The sequence below is a fragment of the Pipistrellus kuhlii genome, unplaced genomic scaffold (assembly GCF_014108245.1).
Source record: "Pipistrellus kuhlii isolate mPipKuh1 unplaced genomic scaffold, mPipKuh1.p scaffold_m20_p_7, whole genome shotgun sequence".
In the NCBI taxonomy this organism is placed as follows: domain Eukaryota; kingdom Metazoa; phylum Chordata; class Mammalia; order Chiroptera; family Vespertilionidae; genus Pipistrellus; species Pipistrellus kuhlii.
In genome coordinates this window covers 16,278,870-16,295,567 of record NW_023425573.1, presented here as the reverse complement: position 1 = coordinate 16,295,567, position 16,698 = coordinate 16,278,870, and positions in this window count along the sequence as shown.

The window sequence follows — 16,698 nt, the reverse complement described above, 5'->3', positions numbered from 1 at the left end:
GGACCCTTCAGTCCGCAGGCTAATGCTCTCTCCACTGAGCCAAACTGGTTTTGGCTAGATATTATTTCAAAGTCGGGCTAACGTTAGACTGACTGAATGGGAGTAGTTTGTTAAGACATTCTAGGTTCAAATGCAGCAGGACACTATCGTAAAGTATTTGTGCCATCCGCGTGTCCACCTCTGGTTACTTTCTTTAGTTTGTGGGCATGAAGGGGGGTTTGATAACACATTTCTTACAATCTAGCACAGTGCCTGCCTGGAGTATGTGCTGAAAAACAAATTGCTGGTTGATTAAGTTTAATTAAAAAAAAATAATTACTATCCTGTAGATTACAACCTCAGGAAGGCCTTCTGTATATGATAGACATTCAAGCAGAGGATGGGGGAAATGCATGGGCATATTAACTAAATAATTTACATATTCATCTCAAAAGCTGAATTGCCCAAGTCCCGGAGAATAGGTTGTTTTGTTCTTTTGATCACTGAAATTTTGGGGTAATTCAGAGACATTTTCTGATATGAAAGCATGAGACCTTACAATTGTGAGGACTTTGTCTGCATGATCTAGTTTCAAAAGGTGAGAAAAAACTTCAGTCCTTGAAAGGCAAGATGCTGCCTTTTTTCATAAGTTTTTTGTATATGAACTCGGCATCAAGACTGGCTTTCCAAAGAAACAAATCCATTTCTAATTTGAGGCAGATAGAACGTGTTTGCTTATCTTGTTCAGATTCAAACAGCAGTTTTGAAACAGGGGCTCAGGCAGACCTGGCCGCTCACAGACTTTGCAGGAGCACAGAGTCCTGTACACTCTGAAGGGAACCGATTTTCAGGTCCTCGGCTTCTCCATAGACTTCTGCAAAGGAAGTTCTACCTGCAAACACGTTCTATCTGCCTCAAACTAGAAATGAGTTTGTTACGTTGGAAAACTCATGAGAAAAGGTACGGTCTCGCCTTGCAATGACTGAAATCTTTTCTCCCCTAAGTTGTACCTTTTAGGCTAGATCATGCAGACAAAATCCTCACAATTGTAAGGTCTCCTGTTTTCATATCAGACAATGTCTCTGAATTATCCCAAAACTTCAGTGATCAGACAAAAACCTGTTCTCCAGGACTTGGGCATTCTAAACCATGGTCACCGGCCATTTGTACGAAAAGAAATATCCGAATGGGAATTCTGGTCAAGGATGCCTTGCTCCTGGGACCGACTCCGTCATATAGGAATCCCTGGCTGTCCGAGGTGTCTCTGTGAATGGCAGCATTGGGAGGAAATGTAGGTGCCATGAACGGAAGTCCCCAACTCAGACTGGGCGGGAGCTCCCGGTCCGCACAGATGTGAGGATTCGGGAAGGGAGGCACTGTGCTCCGCAACCCCAGGGAGCAGCCAGGCACAAGCATGGGTGTCAGAGTGGGCGCCCCCACTGCTCCTGGGCTGCAGCCTCCTGTTGGGGGAGGGCATCTTGGGGCATCAGTGCTAAAGGAGGACTAGATCTTCGGCCTGAGACAAGTCTTCCCTCAGTGGCCCTGCAGAAACACAAGGGACAGAACGGCCTCCTAAAAAGGATGAAAATGTGGAGGATGCTAGACGTTGTTCTACTACATGCTCATTGAACAGAAGTTCAGGTTCAGATGGGCAAAAGAAGAGAGCATCAGTCACGTCGAGGAAGGAATCCTGACTGCCACTTTGTTATCCTCGGAGGGCTGGGAAGTCAGAGGCTGGGAGCTAGGGAAGGCTGCACATGCCGGATACCTTCATAGGCGGCTGGATTCAGGTGCGTAGAAAGACGCCATTCTTTTTAAAAATATATTTTGTTGATTTCAGAGATGAAGGGAGAGGGAGAGAGAATCATGGATCGGCTGCCTCCTGCTCACCCCACACGGGGAATGGAGCCTACAACCCCGGCCTGTGCCCTCACCGGGAACAGAACCGTGACCCTCTGGTTCATAGGTCAACACTCAGCTATGGAGCCAGGCTGGCCGGATAGACGATTCTTCCTCCCTCCAAAGATTGCCTGGGCCTCGCTGCCTGTCCCCGGCCTCGCTGCCTCTCACAGACTCCGCTGTTGCAGAAGAGCATGTCCGTGGCTTACCCTCCCTGAGCCCCAGGAGGAGGCTTCCTTTAGCTCAGGGCTGCTTTGCCTGGCACTGCTGGCTGTGTAAGACGGGGGGTGGGTTGGGAGGGGGAAGTAGGAGGATGGGGGGCAGAGAGGAAGCTGGAGGGGAGGCAGGGAGATGTGCATACCAGAAGGAGACAGCTCTGGAATAAAAAGATTGCGGTCTCCCTGACGTCCCAGGCCTCTAACTTCCCAGCAAGGGCGGCTCCTGTTGGCCCTCAGACCAGGGCATCCTCTGTGCCATCCCGGGTGGTCGGTGTTCCGGGGAGGTCTGCTGGATCCAATGAGATGGGGAGGTTATCCATCTGTTTCCAGGGCGTGGCAATGCACAGCAGTGTGCGGTTGGAATATTCCAGAGCCCAGAGCATGCTGGGCCTTTATGGGCTGCAGCCAGCAGGTGGTGACAGCGCACCATAAAAAACAAAGGGGATAGCTTGCACGCTGGGAGGTTCAGCTTTGCTTTGCTTTGTTATTTAAGCTTGACAATGCCCATCTCTGTATTCCGTGGGTGCAGTGTGCTAGAGCCCAGGCTGATCTTAAACTTGGTTTATGATGATATCATTATTTTTTACGGCTACAAATTAACTGTCGGCTTCAATCTAGCCCGTGCTTCAGCCGCCTCCCGGGGATCGTCTTGTCAGTTACTCGGCTTTCCAGCTTTATGGCCCAGATCAGGACTGATGCCTTAGGCAGACGGGGAGCACAATCTATCCTCAGAATGAAACGTAGGGCGTGGATGCGAGCTCGGCTGCACAGCCCCAGGGCAGGTGTGTGGGACACATAGCCGAGGGTGGGCCCCGAGGCCTGGTGCAGTGGAAATGTGAATGTCGTGACACTTGCTCGGGTGAAGTCATTCACGGACGTGTGTGTCCACAGCGGCCCGTGCTCCATGCAGTGAAGCGGGTGGATGGGCTCCGATGGCGTCTCAGAGAGCTATGTCCAGCCATGTGAGAAGGTGCAGGGGCCCGTGTGGGCCACAGGGCTGGTCCATCCACCAGAAGTTCTTCCTCTAAGACATAAAGCATCTTGAGATGCCCCTCATTTATTCTTCCTCAGTCCAATGCTACTTAGCTCCTCCTAGGAGGTGCCCACTCTTGTCCCCGGGTCTGGAAAGTCCTGGTGAACGTGTTGGGCAGAAGCTTGATCGCACCTCATCACTTCATCTTCTTTTGAAGTGGGAGGGCAAAGAGAGTCAGGCCCTCTCCACAGAGTGGCCGAGCACCGTTGATTGACGGCAAACCTGACAGAGAAAGGGGTCAGATGCCCGCATGCCCCTATCAGATACTCTCATCAGCAATGCATTTGTCATGAATCCGTCACCAGATTCTGCTTCCAGCTCACACACTCTCCAGGAAGCTCTGAGAGGTGGGGAGAATCCACAGGCCAAGGCCATAGGCTGGCCTGGGTTTCAATGTCGAACAGAGAGTGTGAGCATCAGTTCAAACTCCCTGCCAAACTCCCTGGAGTCCACAGAATGCTTCTTCCTCTGCTTCCTAAGTGATGTGACACCTGCTCTAGAATTTGCCAGTTTTTATCAGAATTAAATGACAGCAGTTAGCCTATGGCATGCTCAATATGGGCCAGGCCCCTTCCAGGTATTATTTCAATCCTTTTTTTTTAAAAATATATTTTATTGATTTTTAGAAAGAGAGGGAGATTGATAGAAAGATAGAAGCATTAATGAGGTAGAAACATTACTGATGAGAGAGAATCATAGATCGCCCCCTACTGGGAACCAAGCCCACAACTTGGGCATGTGTCCTGACTAGGGATCAAACCAGTGACTTCCTGGTTCGTGGGTTGATGCTCAACCACTGAGCCATACTGGCCAGGCTTATTTCCATCTTTATTACACTTATTCAAGCTAGGCATTATTACACTCCTTTAGCATGTAAGTGTCACTTAAAGAGGCTGGTTACGTTGCCTGGTTACTGGCCAGCCCTGGATTCTAAGGAAGATCTGCTCATGCGCTTCCACCGTGTTCCCCTCTTGTCTGAAGTGCTGCTTCTGCTCACTGCTCTGTTGGCTGGAACAGGTAGGAAAGCGAGAGAAAGGCAGTGACCCCAAGATCTGCACTGGGAGCAGGACAGATGTCAAGGTGTGGGGTGTGGGTGTCATGCCCAGGGCCACAGACGGGGAGTCCCCGTGGGGCAGCAGAGTGGTTGGAACTCGCAGAGTAGGAACACCTTCGCTGACACAGGAACAGAGGACGGAGCGCAGTGCTTCCAGCTCCAGCTCCATCTCTGCCAGGAGAGCCACAGGGCCAGCAGGACTTATGGAGAGAAAGTGCTTGGGTGGTAAGTGCCCAGGACCCCTCGGATCGCCCAGCAGACACATGGGCCCACTATTGATTCCAGCAGAAATGTGTGTGCCTGCCTCTCAGGCAAGCATGACCCCCGAGACCGCCTTTAAGAAAACAGCAAGTCTGATGGCTCCAGCAGCATTTATAGGCTCATTCCCCTCTCTATGTGTTCGAGTATCTTGCTGAGTTGGGAGCAGGCTGGGGGCAGCAGCCCCCAGGGACCCACACAGGAGAGTTTCTGAGGACAGAGCAGCATCCTCAATGACTGTGCTTGGGTCCCACCTTTGGTGTCCCAGCGATGCTGTCAGAGAGGAAGGAGATAATTGGACTGCAACGGAAAGAGACACAAAGGCATATCAGGGCTTCACATCAGCTGGTGTGGCGGCCTCCGATGCTAGGAAGCAACCTGGTGAGATATTGCCCAACTCAACTCCCATTCCACATGCACATGATGGAACCCTCCGTGACGGTGGACACAGCCCAGCATGGAGGACCATTCAGGGTCACCGATGGGTCCATTAGAATCAGTAGCTCTCCTCTGAGCCAGCCAGAACAATCACATCTATGTCTAAGGGGACCAGATCAATTGTGGGAAACCATGTGTTGTCTTCACTAGTGGAGAGGTGTGGACAAGGAGCTGGGAAGGCTGGTGAGCCTTGAGCCTGGGCAAAGGTCAGGGCTATGCACCCACTGTTGAGTTGAGATAATGATAGCTGAAGCAACTTCCACACCAGACAGGCGTGTAAATCCTTACTGATAAGATAGTCTGCCTGTTACTGGAAATTGCCTGCCTGAGGGCTATAGGTGTTTCCCAAACTGAATAAAAGGTTGGCCAGGCCGGAGCCCAAGTGGAGTTCTTCCTCTTGGGATGGGCTTCCGCCTGGCCCTCCAACTTCAAAATTATTATTTCTTGTCTTGTTTCTTTCATTTGCTGCAGCTGCAGCCCCTTCTCCAGAGCCTGAACCCTGAACCATGCGCAATGTGGGTCATTCACAGTCAGCTGCCGATCTCACGAGCCTGTCACAAGAATTGAAAGAAAAGCCGTATGCAAGGTTTGCGCAGGAAGGTCTTCCAACGGGTCTTTAAAAACATTCTACTCGTCTCCCGTTAAGAAAGGCTTCCTACTTCTGTTTCTGAAGGCCGCTTTTCTAAATGTATTGTGACTTCCTCTGAAGAGTCTGTGACCTCCTGGCGCCCCACAGACAGGGTTGGAATGGAGTCGTCTGTGGCCATGACAACTGATGCAATAGGAAGAAGCCACACTGCACATCCATTTGGTTGCTCACGCTCTCTGGGCATCATCTGGATCGCCCGTCCATTTCTGTCTGGGCCTCGGTCAGAGGTTCCCAACAGCAAGTCCCTCCAGGCCAGCACTGATGTCCTCTCCATCCCTGAGAGCCCCGGGCTCCTCTCCCAGTGAGCATGTCTGAGGGCCCCTCATAGAGCAGGCTTCTCCATGGCACACGGTCTCCTCCACTTGCGCCAGGGCCGCGAAGACATTTCCTGTCCCGCGTGAATAGATGTGTGCAGAGAGCCTAAGCTCCCTCCTCCATTTTCTCTCTGCAAACTTGCCTTCTCCATCTCCCCACCCTGCAGGGGAAGGGAGAAGAGCATCAGGCATGTTGCTTTCTGAGTCTTGAGTATTCAATTCGAAGCTAAGGTGGATGGTGTTAGTACTGCTGGCTCAGTCCTAGGCAGCTTCCATTGGGTGCTGAATGGTGAACACTGGCTGTGTTTGAGCTTTCTTTCTTCTTCTTTTTAAAAATTGTCATTATTATTATTATTTTTTGCTTTAATCTCCTCATTGTCAGGAAATATACACAAAGCTTTACTTTGAAACCCCCCCCCCCCCACACACACACACCCACCACTGTACCTCTTTTATGCCTCAGGGCCACCCACCCACCAACATCTGGAGGTACTTGTGGCCACTGAGTTGTCCTGAAACTGTAAACCACATGACATTAGCCAGCAGATCTAGGAGAACAGGAACTCGAATATATCAATCAGTATCTTTAGAAAGATCCCGAAGGTCTTTCAGTCCTGGGAGACTTGTGTGTTCAAAACTCTGGCTGAGGAGATGTTGTTGGTCTGGCTGTGTGGACACCTGGAGTTTTTGCCTTTAGATATAAATCATTTATATTGGTAAAATCCATTCCATTTTTAGATCTTTTAATCCCCTCTTCTGGACAATGTTGACAAAGATGGGAACCGAAGTAGGGCAGCTGTCTCTCTCTATAGGGGATGGGGGGATGCTGGCTCCAGGACGTCTCCTCCCATACCCAAATCTGCATCTATAAAATGGCCTACAACTTGCCCATATCCTCTTGTGTTCTTTAAGCCATATCCGATGACTTACAATATCTAATCCAATCAGCCTCTGGAGGGACTGATCATTCGACTCTCAGACTCATGATCTGCCACAAGCTCTTGGCTCAAAGTGCCCACCATTGCCTTATTGCTGTTTTGCTCCTGCCACGTAAGAAAGGGCTGAGTCTCGTCACCTGGGTGCTGGGAATGGGCCGTGGGAGGTGTGCAGGTTTGCTACTGACCTACATGGGCTTTGGGGATGGATCACCCGAATTCAAATCCTAGCTTCGCCCATTACTCACTAAACGTATTGTGACTTCCTCTGAAGAGTCTGTGACCTCTTGGCCCACAGGCTGGGTGGGAATAGAGTTGTCTGTGGCCATGACAACTGATGCAACAAGAAGCAGCCACACTGCACATCCACCTGGTTACTCACGCTCCCCGGGCATCATTTGGATCACCCGTCCATTTCGGTCTGGGCCCCTTATCCTGTAAACCTCGCTTTTTCATCTGCAGTCAATGGATACTAGGAACACCCACCATTTATTTAAACTTTGTGCCAGATCCTGTGTTCAGTGTTTAACATGTGCTAACTCATTTAGCCTTCTTTCTTAAAAAAACACAAAATACTTTTATTGACTTCAGAGAGGAAGAGAGAGGGAGAGACAAAAACATAAACAGTGATGAGAATCATTGATCCGCTGCTTCCTGCATGCCCCCTCCTGGGGATGGAGCCTGCAACCAGGGCATGCACCCTGACTGGGAATGGAACCATGATTTTCATAGGTCGATGCTCAACCACTGGGCCACTTCCAGGTCGGGCTAACCTTATTTCTAACACTCATTTTACAAATGAAAGAAAGAAAGACAGACAGACAGACAGACAGAAAGAAAGAAAGAAAGAAGAAAGAAAGAAAAAAAAAATAAAAACCCCAAAACACAATTTCTGGGGTTACACAGCAAGTAGGTGTCCCAGCTGGGTATCAGTCCCACTGACAACTGTGTGGTCTGGAAGGGAGAACACTTCATGCTGGCGTTGGACCTTGCACCGCGCCTGGTGTCTTTAAACAGAAATAAATGCCAGTTGATTCTATTGCAAGGAAGCTAGTACTCGAGCATTAGTGCTTTTGCCCACTCGTTTGCATTTTGCTCAGCTGAATTTCTGAAGAGGAAAGATTCTGTTATGAAACAGGAGTTCAGGCCCCATAAAGAAGGAGATGTATATTCATGTTGATGTAGAAATTAATGATCTTAGACTCCAGTGAACTCTGGAAAATCTAAGTAAGAACTTTTTACCCCTTTTTTCCTTCTCCACATTCCTCTCCTCGCCTACTTTATGAACACACTTTATACATGCATTCGATGATCCTCCCCAACGACATACAAGCATTACAAATAACGTCTTACTCTTTTGAACCAATAGTAAACCCCAAAGTCACCATTTACTCCCACAAATCAGGGTTCTAATCAATGACGATCAATCAACTCGACCGGAATAGGAGCAGCGCTGTACCCCACCCAGTGCTCCCTCTGGAGCCGCTCAGGTCACCGTGTGGCCACAGAATGGCCATTGAGCCCCATATACATAGCAGTGAGTTGGCCCTGCTGGCTGACAGTTTCCATGGCCCCAGCAGAAGGAAGTTTGGAGAAGGGTAAAAAAAAACAAAACGCATCATAACTTGCGGGTTGGGCTGGACCACAGAAGGCCGGCTTAGAAGCCCTGGCAAGCTCTGCCCCACCTTCGGGAAAGAAACAGTTTCTTTGCGGGTGTGGATGGAGCGGGGGAGTCACAAGGAAGATGCCAGAAGGAGCCGCGTGAGAGCTCACAGCTGTCCTTTCACCGGAAGTCCATCTGCCACTTTCCTCTTTTCTCTGGCCCTTGGTTGGTGATTTCTTTTCCCTGTAAAAAGTAGCCAGCCTCTCCTGTGTCACAAAAGTGGGGCTCCCATCGGTAAGGTGTCTTAATTCAGTAGAAAACAGAAGGGAGGCCACTGCCCACGCCCTGCTCCAGGGATGTTTTTCTCAAAATAGGAAATCCATACTCTGTGGGCTGGACGGCTAGAATTAGGCTGGATGCGTGTGACACAGAGAGAGTTGTTTGCTTCAGGAAGAACATCCCACGGCCTTGCCTGGCGGCCGGGCCCAGGATGAGTCTCTGGACACAGAGGTGTGACAGCCCAACCGCTCTGGCTGGATCAGGATAATGTGACCCTCCCCGGACTCCTACGTCTGGTACAAAGCCTTTTGTGGCCAAAGGGGCGTTTCTAGTTGATATTCTGAAATCATTGTATTTCATGCCTTCTCTTCTTGATTAAGGAGAGAGGGAGAAAGAGAGCGAGAGAGAGAGAGAGAGAGAGAGAGAGAGAGAGAGAGAGAGAGAGAGAGGAAGGGAGGAAGAGAGGGCTTTCCTATGGAGATAGGCAAATCTTTTGTTTCTCTGTTTTTATAATGAACTCTAATATATAGTCTGTTCTTTCGACATCCACATGAAATCAATCACCTCAAAATGGAGAGGAGGAAAGCTGGAAGTGCAAGATGACATGTCAGGCTTTTTTGGAGCCTTCAAGCAGCCCAGGGTACAGGCTACTACATGTACTGCCCCCAGCCTCAGAGGTCTTTCCTATTTCCCTGTTGGTGCAGAAGCTCAGTGCCATCCTGACACCTCAGTTTACCCAGAGCAGCCCCGGCCTTGCAGGCCGCTCCCCTCCATCCAGCACAAGGTCTGCGAGGAGAGGAGAAACTAGGAGAGGAGGAACGTGGAATGCCTAGTGCCCTCACTGAGGAACTGGGAGGACCTCACCCCAGCAGGGTGGCTGGGGGTCCCTGGGTGGAGGGTTCTCATGTAACAGGATCCAGGCAATGCCAATACCACTCGGACCTCAGGGGGAGAGTTCTCTCTGCTCCCCCAAACCTACCCACAAAAACCCCCTCCTCCCACTAAAGAAGAACCATGCTCTGTGACTCATAAAGTCTGTCTGGTTTTGTTCATCAAGTTGAAGGTGAAGGCTCTTCACTTAATGGCTATTCTCCAACAGGCAGCTTTTCTCGCATGCAGGGAGAAGGAATAATTCTGAATTAGGAGCACCAAAAGAGGTTAAGGACACGTTTTGCCGGGGCTGTAGTTTGTTACCAAGCAAAGGAAGCACAAGTCATAGTGTGAACACAGTGGTTCTCAACCTTTCTGATACCTCGACTCTTTAATAAAGTTTCTCATGTTGTGGTGACCCCCAACCACAAAATTATTTTTGTTGCTACTTCATAACTGTCATGACCCACAGGTTGAGAACCGCTAGCAGAGTCACCTAAGACCATCGGAAAACACAGATATTTGCTGGAAACCAAATCAGTTTCACTGAAAAAGAGATGTTGACAGGAAGCCAGGAAGGCTGGTCAACAACCTTAATTGCTCTAACTTTTAGTTGAGATTTTGTTAGCTGAAGCAGAATCTACCTTGTCCGTGAAAGTTTGTTATTTCCTGCCTAAGGGCTACATGTAAATTTCTGTTTATGTTGCTTAAGATGTTTTCCCCAAAGCCTCAATAAAAGGGGATGGCAGGGCCAGAGCAGGAGTAGTTCTCCCACTAGAGTTGGACTACCGCCTGGCCCCCCAAATCGCCAAATTGAATTTCTTCAAGTCTCTTTTCATTTGTGTGCGGCCCTTCTCCAGAAGCTGAACCCTGAATTGGAACTCTTTCTACGCGGCCGTGAAAGAGAGTCCTATAGATATTTACATTCAATTCATTACAGTAGCAAAATTACAGTAATGAAGTGGCAATGAAAATAATTTTATGGTTGGGGGTCAACAAAACATGAGGAGCTGTGTTAAAGGGTCGCGGCATTAGAAAGGTTGAGAACCACTGGGGAATGCAATGAAAGGCAACTGGGTGCGATTGCCAGCTATTCCATCCCCTCAACTTCCCCTGTTGAGGCCAAAGGTGGCCCTTTCCAGTCTGCCTGAAATCTGGCAGTGTCCTGGGTGCATTCCTAATTTTGGAGTGAATCACCATTAGCGCATGTGGTGGATGCTTGGGTGCCCTGCCTGGATCACTCACCAGCCAGGCACCCTTCTTCCTCAGCTGTGAGCACTGGTTGCCAATGGCCCAGCACTGGCCTTCCACGTTCTTCCAGAGAATTGCTGATCCAGCTGCATCTCCCCCCAGAGGTCCTGATTCTCCAACTAGGACCAGGCAATGCTAGATGGACCACGGCTTGCCACCTCTCATCAAGGGAGACAGTCAGGATTAATCATGTGATGTGATCCCATGTCACGGAGTGAGACTAGCCTGCACAGAGGACCAGCCCTTTCTTCTGCCCTTTTCTGCTTGTCATAAGAGCTTGCCTTGAAAAGCACCCCTTCAGTCAACTTCCCCCACCAGCATGACCATCTTCGGCGTGGATTCTAGAGTGTTCAGATCCACGACAGTGCCCACGAATTGGAACTCATCTTGCCCTGATTTATATGATACAAGGTCATTGCTAGCCAGCATTCTACTAGAAAAAAAGAAACAATTCTCGCTGGATGGCTGACGTCTTCTTCTGAGCTGTAATAAGCCTTTGTCACAGAAGAACGGTCCCTTTAGCTTGGCGGTGTCCTCTGTGCTGCCTCTGTCCCTCGACTCACCCAGGAGCAGGGGTGGCAAGGCTTCTAAGCCACGGGAAGATTGGAGACGTGAAGTCCATCGCCGATTCATACTCCCTTCCAGTTTCATGCTGGTCACTAGAATTAACTCTATTTATAGAACTCCTTTAAGCTTGGCTTTTCACAGGGTTGGGACAGGGTCCAGCCACAACAGGAGTAATGAGTATGGCCTGAGTTTGTGGAAGTCAGCCGGTGGGAGACACAATAAGAGATCTTCACCTGGAATCAAACAGCCCGGCCTTGTGTTTTCAGGGCCCTCTGTAATTAGAAACCTGATTGTGTAAATGTCTGAAAGCCTGCCCTGGCTTCAGAGAAAGTGGCCCAGAGCCACTCCAATCCAGACAGAAAACTGTGCAAGATGTGAAGGTCTCCTTGCGTGTTCCAGGTCACGGGCTGAAGGTGGCTGACTCAGCAGTCGGGAACCAGGAGAGCTCCTGGAGAAACAGCGCACAAGAGAGCGGAAATGAGAGAGGACAAGGGAACACAGCCTTCAGCCTTCGAGGCAGTTATTTCTGGTGGGTGCGGACATTGACATGATTCGCAGTGGAAGTCTGAATCCTTCAGAGACATCAAACCTGTGCTTTGAGCCGAACATGCTGACGGAGGCACCAAATTTGGATACGACCGATTCTCAGCCTACTATTTTGGTCTAAAGAAACTAGCTCTTTGTTTTTACATGTTATTGCTTATTTAGAGTCAGTATCTTTTAATTAAATCTGAAGCTTCTTTTCTAAAGCGAGCAGGTGCTTGCTACATTCTATTCAGCCATCTGATGTTCCTTTTGTTTCCATTTCTTCATGTTCACAAGTGATTTTGGCTGGGATCTCAAGTTGTTAGCAGTTAACATTTGAATGAGATGCATCCATTTGGATACCAGTACTAAAATGTCAGGTTATTGTTTTTAATATTATAGAATTTATAGTTTACTGGTATGACTTTCCCCCAGGATTCTGTTCCAAAAAGGCTACTTACTGCTTTTTAAGGAAATATAAACACATTTTCTTGTTGAATTTCCAAACACAAGAGCTTTGAACTTGTGGTTCATTACTAAGAAAGTAGAACTGTCCCAGCTGGTGTGACTCAGTGCTTGAGGGTAGACCCATGAACCAGCAGGTCACCATTCAAGTTCAGTTCCCAGTCAGCACACATGACAGGATTGCAGGGTTGATCCCCAGTAGGGGGCATGCAAGAGGCAGCCTATCAATGTTTCTGGCACATCGCTGATGTTCCCCCCCCCCCCCTCCCTTCCTCTCTGAAATCAATAACAAATATATATTTTTTAAAAGCAGAAATAATTATTATAGCCACTAATGTTCTTATTCAAAATCCTTCCCCACTTGCCACAGGTTGTCATGTCACTTGAAAGTGTTAGATGTCATAAAGAAGCATCTCTGAAAGTTAAGGGACTTTTTATCTTGTTTGATAAAAGGGGAGCAAACTAGGCGAGTGAAGAGAAAAAGAATTACTTTAGAAAATCCGAATTATTCCCTACTATTTTCCCCCAAGGCTTTCATGTATTTTATAGCCACCTCTATGCAAATGAAAAATCCATTACATTTTTGAAAACAAGAATGGTGGTACTGACAAAATGTATAACATTTTATTAGAAAAATTTGGAAGTATAGAATGAACTTCAAATTTTAATGTACTGTGCCATTAGAATGTTTTATTCTCTAACTTTTATATTTACAAGATTTATTAAAAGGAAAATCAATGGGATTAGAAAATTAAATATCCCATGAGAAGAAAATACTGATTGTTTAGATCATGTATGTCCAGTAGCATTTTTCTAGGTTAGAAGTTGGCAGGATAAGAAATTAGTGAGTAAGAAAAAAGGACACATGCTTTTAGATTATATACTTTCTGAGTTGGTTTAAATATTTATTTAAAATTTAATATTTTTTTTGATTTTCTTTTTCTAATTCTTTCTTGCTCATTTCTAGAAATAAACTATGATTTTTTGAACTGAAGGTAGGTTTTGCTATTAACCTTTTATGGTAGTTGGGTCAAGTAATTGACTAGACAAATAATTTTTAAATCATTAAGCAGAATAAGCACCTATGAAAAAGTAATTATTTTTATAGATATAAATATGGTGATATGTAGAATAACAGACATTCATATAATGGAAACCTTAAAATAGTTAAACTGCTATTACATATGTCCATAAAAAAGACAAAGATATTCCAAGAGATAGATACTTCAGAAATAACCTGATATGGTAAGGTGCATTTATATGATTGTTAGAGCAGATTTTTTTTCTCTAAGTAACATGTTTAAGCTGACATCAAAATTAATTTATATTCTCTGAGATTCTACCAACTAATGAAATAGTGAGGCCATCTAGAAACACTCAGTATTGGAAGTCAGACAATCTAGAAAGAAAACTTTAATTTTATGCAGTTAATTTACTAACTGAATAAGCCATAGTGGAGTAACTGAGAATTATCTTCAATCAGGAAAAAAAAATTCAAAAATAAGATAGCTACAAAAAAAAAATGTACAAAGTCCCCGAGTCTTTGCAACACATAACAGTAATTATTTCATTGTGTGTATAAAATATTTGCTAAATTAAATCATGTGCATTCCCCTGTCATGTAATGTGAAATCTGTGACTCTACTGAGAAAGATGAAATGGTATGTTAGCAAGTTACTCAGGACCATCCCTAAGAGGTACAGGGTTCCAGGCCAATATCTCCTGTAGGATCTCTGTCTAAACAAAAATACTGATCTAACAAATTGTTATGAAATTCATGGGCCTATGTAAGATATGGTAATTTGCAAGAAAGCTTCAGAAGGATGATAAAGTAGAGCTATTTACACATTTTTATTGTCCAATCATTGCAAGTAAAGATTCTTTTTTGTAGCTAGCTGGTATCTTCTTGTTCTTTATTGTCAAATGCATGATTCCTGGCTGATTTCATATCTTTCACCATGTGAGAAAAAGGTAGCAATGCTGTTGCTATTTACAATGCCATGGCTCTTTATTTATTTAATTTTATTTTTTAAAAATATATTTTATTGAGTTTTTGCAGAGAAGAAGGGAGAGGGATAGAGTGCTAGAAATATCGATGAGAGAGAAACATTGGCCAGCTGCCTCCTGCACACCCCCTAACGGGGATGTGCCCGCAGCCAATGTACATGCCCTTGACCGGAATCGAACCTGGGACCTTTCAGTCTGCAGACCGACGCTCTATCCACTGAGCAAAACCGATTTCTGCTGCCATGGCTCTTTAGATCCTGTTTGAATGGAAACACTATAGATCTCCTTGCCTCTGTAGTGTATAACACCACTTAATTAGTGTCGGTTGCATCATTACTCATGAATCCATATCATTCATCACGCCATGAACACTAGTTTTCCATGACTATCTCAAAAGTTGTTATTGTGCTTTGTTGATGCTGATCCCAAATGCAAGTCTTATCCAGCACGTGTAGGAAAATGTGAATGAGCAGTTGTTTTTGGGTCATGTCCGATGTAGTGTTCAGAATTTTACAGCATCAACTTAGAATGATTCGCCTTCCAGGTGTGACTTCTCTTGATGTCCTTGGGCAGTGATGATGGCATCCCTAGAATATGGTCTGTTTCAATGTTGGCTTTACCTCTTTTCATACCACTTCCACCAGGAAGATGGGTGAGAACTGTGGGGAACAAGAAGAATGGTTCCATTTGTACTAGAATGTCCATCACTTGTCCAGCATGGCTTAAGCCAGGCCTGGCCGAGAACAACAACGCATGGAACTAAGGCAAGAGAGGACATGGATTGGAAGAATCACTGGACATGAGAGGGAATAAAGGTCTCAAAAGCTCTTGGAGATGAGTGAGATGACCTCAGGAAAGTAGCCTAACACGTGATATGGACCCTGAGGGGGAAGTGGGGTGACAGCCCTGGATAAACCTGCATCCACCTTGCTTCCATGGTGCTACATTCGGCTGAAGCCTCGGGCTTGGCAGTATACCATTGGTATCCTGGAGCCCTAAACTTGTCTGTGTCCCTCAGAAATGTGTGTTTTCACAGATCAGCATGTCAGCACCTTTCCAGAGGCCCATCTTACCCCGATGATCGTGACTTCCTAAAAGAAATACTCAGCTGGCTAACACACACAGAAGGCTCTTTGAGACATCTGGCTTAGCCCTTGAATGGGCAGAGGCTTAGACAGTGCTGTGAAAGGGAGCGAGCTTAGAATTCCTCATCTTCCCTGCAGGGCCATGTCTTAGTCACACATCTTGTAGTGTTGCCCGCTGGGACACTTCAGCAGGGACTTGGCAGCCATTTTAGAACACACCCCGAACTCGGAGGCTGGAATGCACAGGGTCCTGAGTTGATCTGTGTCTTCTTGTCCGATGAAACTGTCAGCTCTGGCTGGTCCCAGGCACCAGAAGGAAACTTAGAAAAAAAAGTTGGAAGGAACATTAGAGCATGGGGCTCCCTGAGGAACCGGCAAAGTCTGGGCTCCCTGCTTGTCTGGGTCTAAGGGCAAGATATCCTCGTGGCTTTCGTGGCTTTCAGTAGCAATTGCCTCATACACATTTGGGGTGTGTTCTTAAATGGTTGCTAAATGACTACCCAAGTGCCCCCCCCCCCCCCCCCCGCCATGCCCCAGGAGGCAACCCTTAGAGGTTTTTTTTTTTTTTTTTTTTTTTTTTTAATATATTTTATTGATTTTTTACAGAGAGGAAGGGAGAGCTACAGAGCTAGAATTGTCAATGAGAGAGAAACATCAGCCAGCTGCCTCTTGCACACCCCCTACCGGGGATGTGCCCTCAACCAACGTACATGCCCCTGACCGGAATCGAACCTGGGACCTTTCAGTCTGCAGGCCGAAGCTCTATCCACTGAGCCAAACTGGTTTCGGCTAGAGGTGTGTTCTTAAGATGTCTCCCAGCAAGCCACACAGGCTCCGTGTGTACACCCATAAATTATGTTTAATAGCTCATCCTCATTTCAGAATAGTGGACCAAGCTCTAAAGAGACACTTTCAGCTCATGGACTCCTCAACACAAAGAAGATGCTGGTGGAAATGGAGGCCATTGTTATTACTTCCTGGGTTTTCATTTAAATTGATGAAAGTGGAGTAACTTGTCACTTCAGTAGGGAAAAAATGAATATATGAGTTTCGTGGGAGCTTCAGAAGTTGCAAGCTATGACTAGCAATGTAAATCTACTTTTTAATGTCTAGTCCCATTCAAAGAATAATAAAAGGAAGGGAAGTCTCTTTGTTTGTTTTTTTTTTTTTTTTTGTACTTAGAAGAAACAGATATGAAAAATTGGTATTCTAAAGCGATAGATCAAACAGGAGAGTTTAAAAACTTTAGGATGACAATAATTAGAAAGA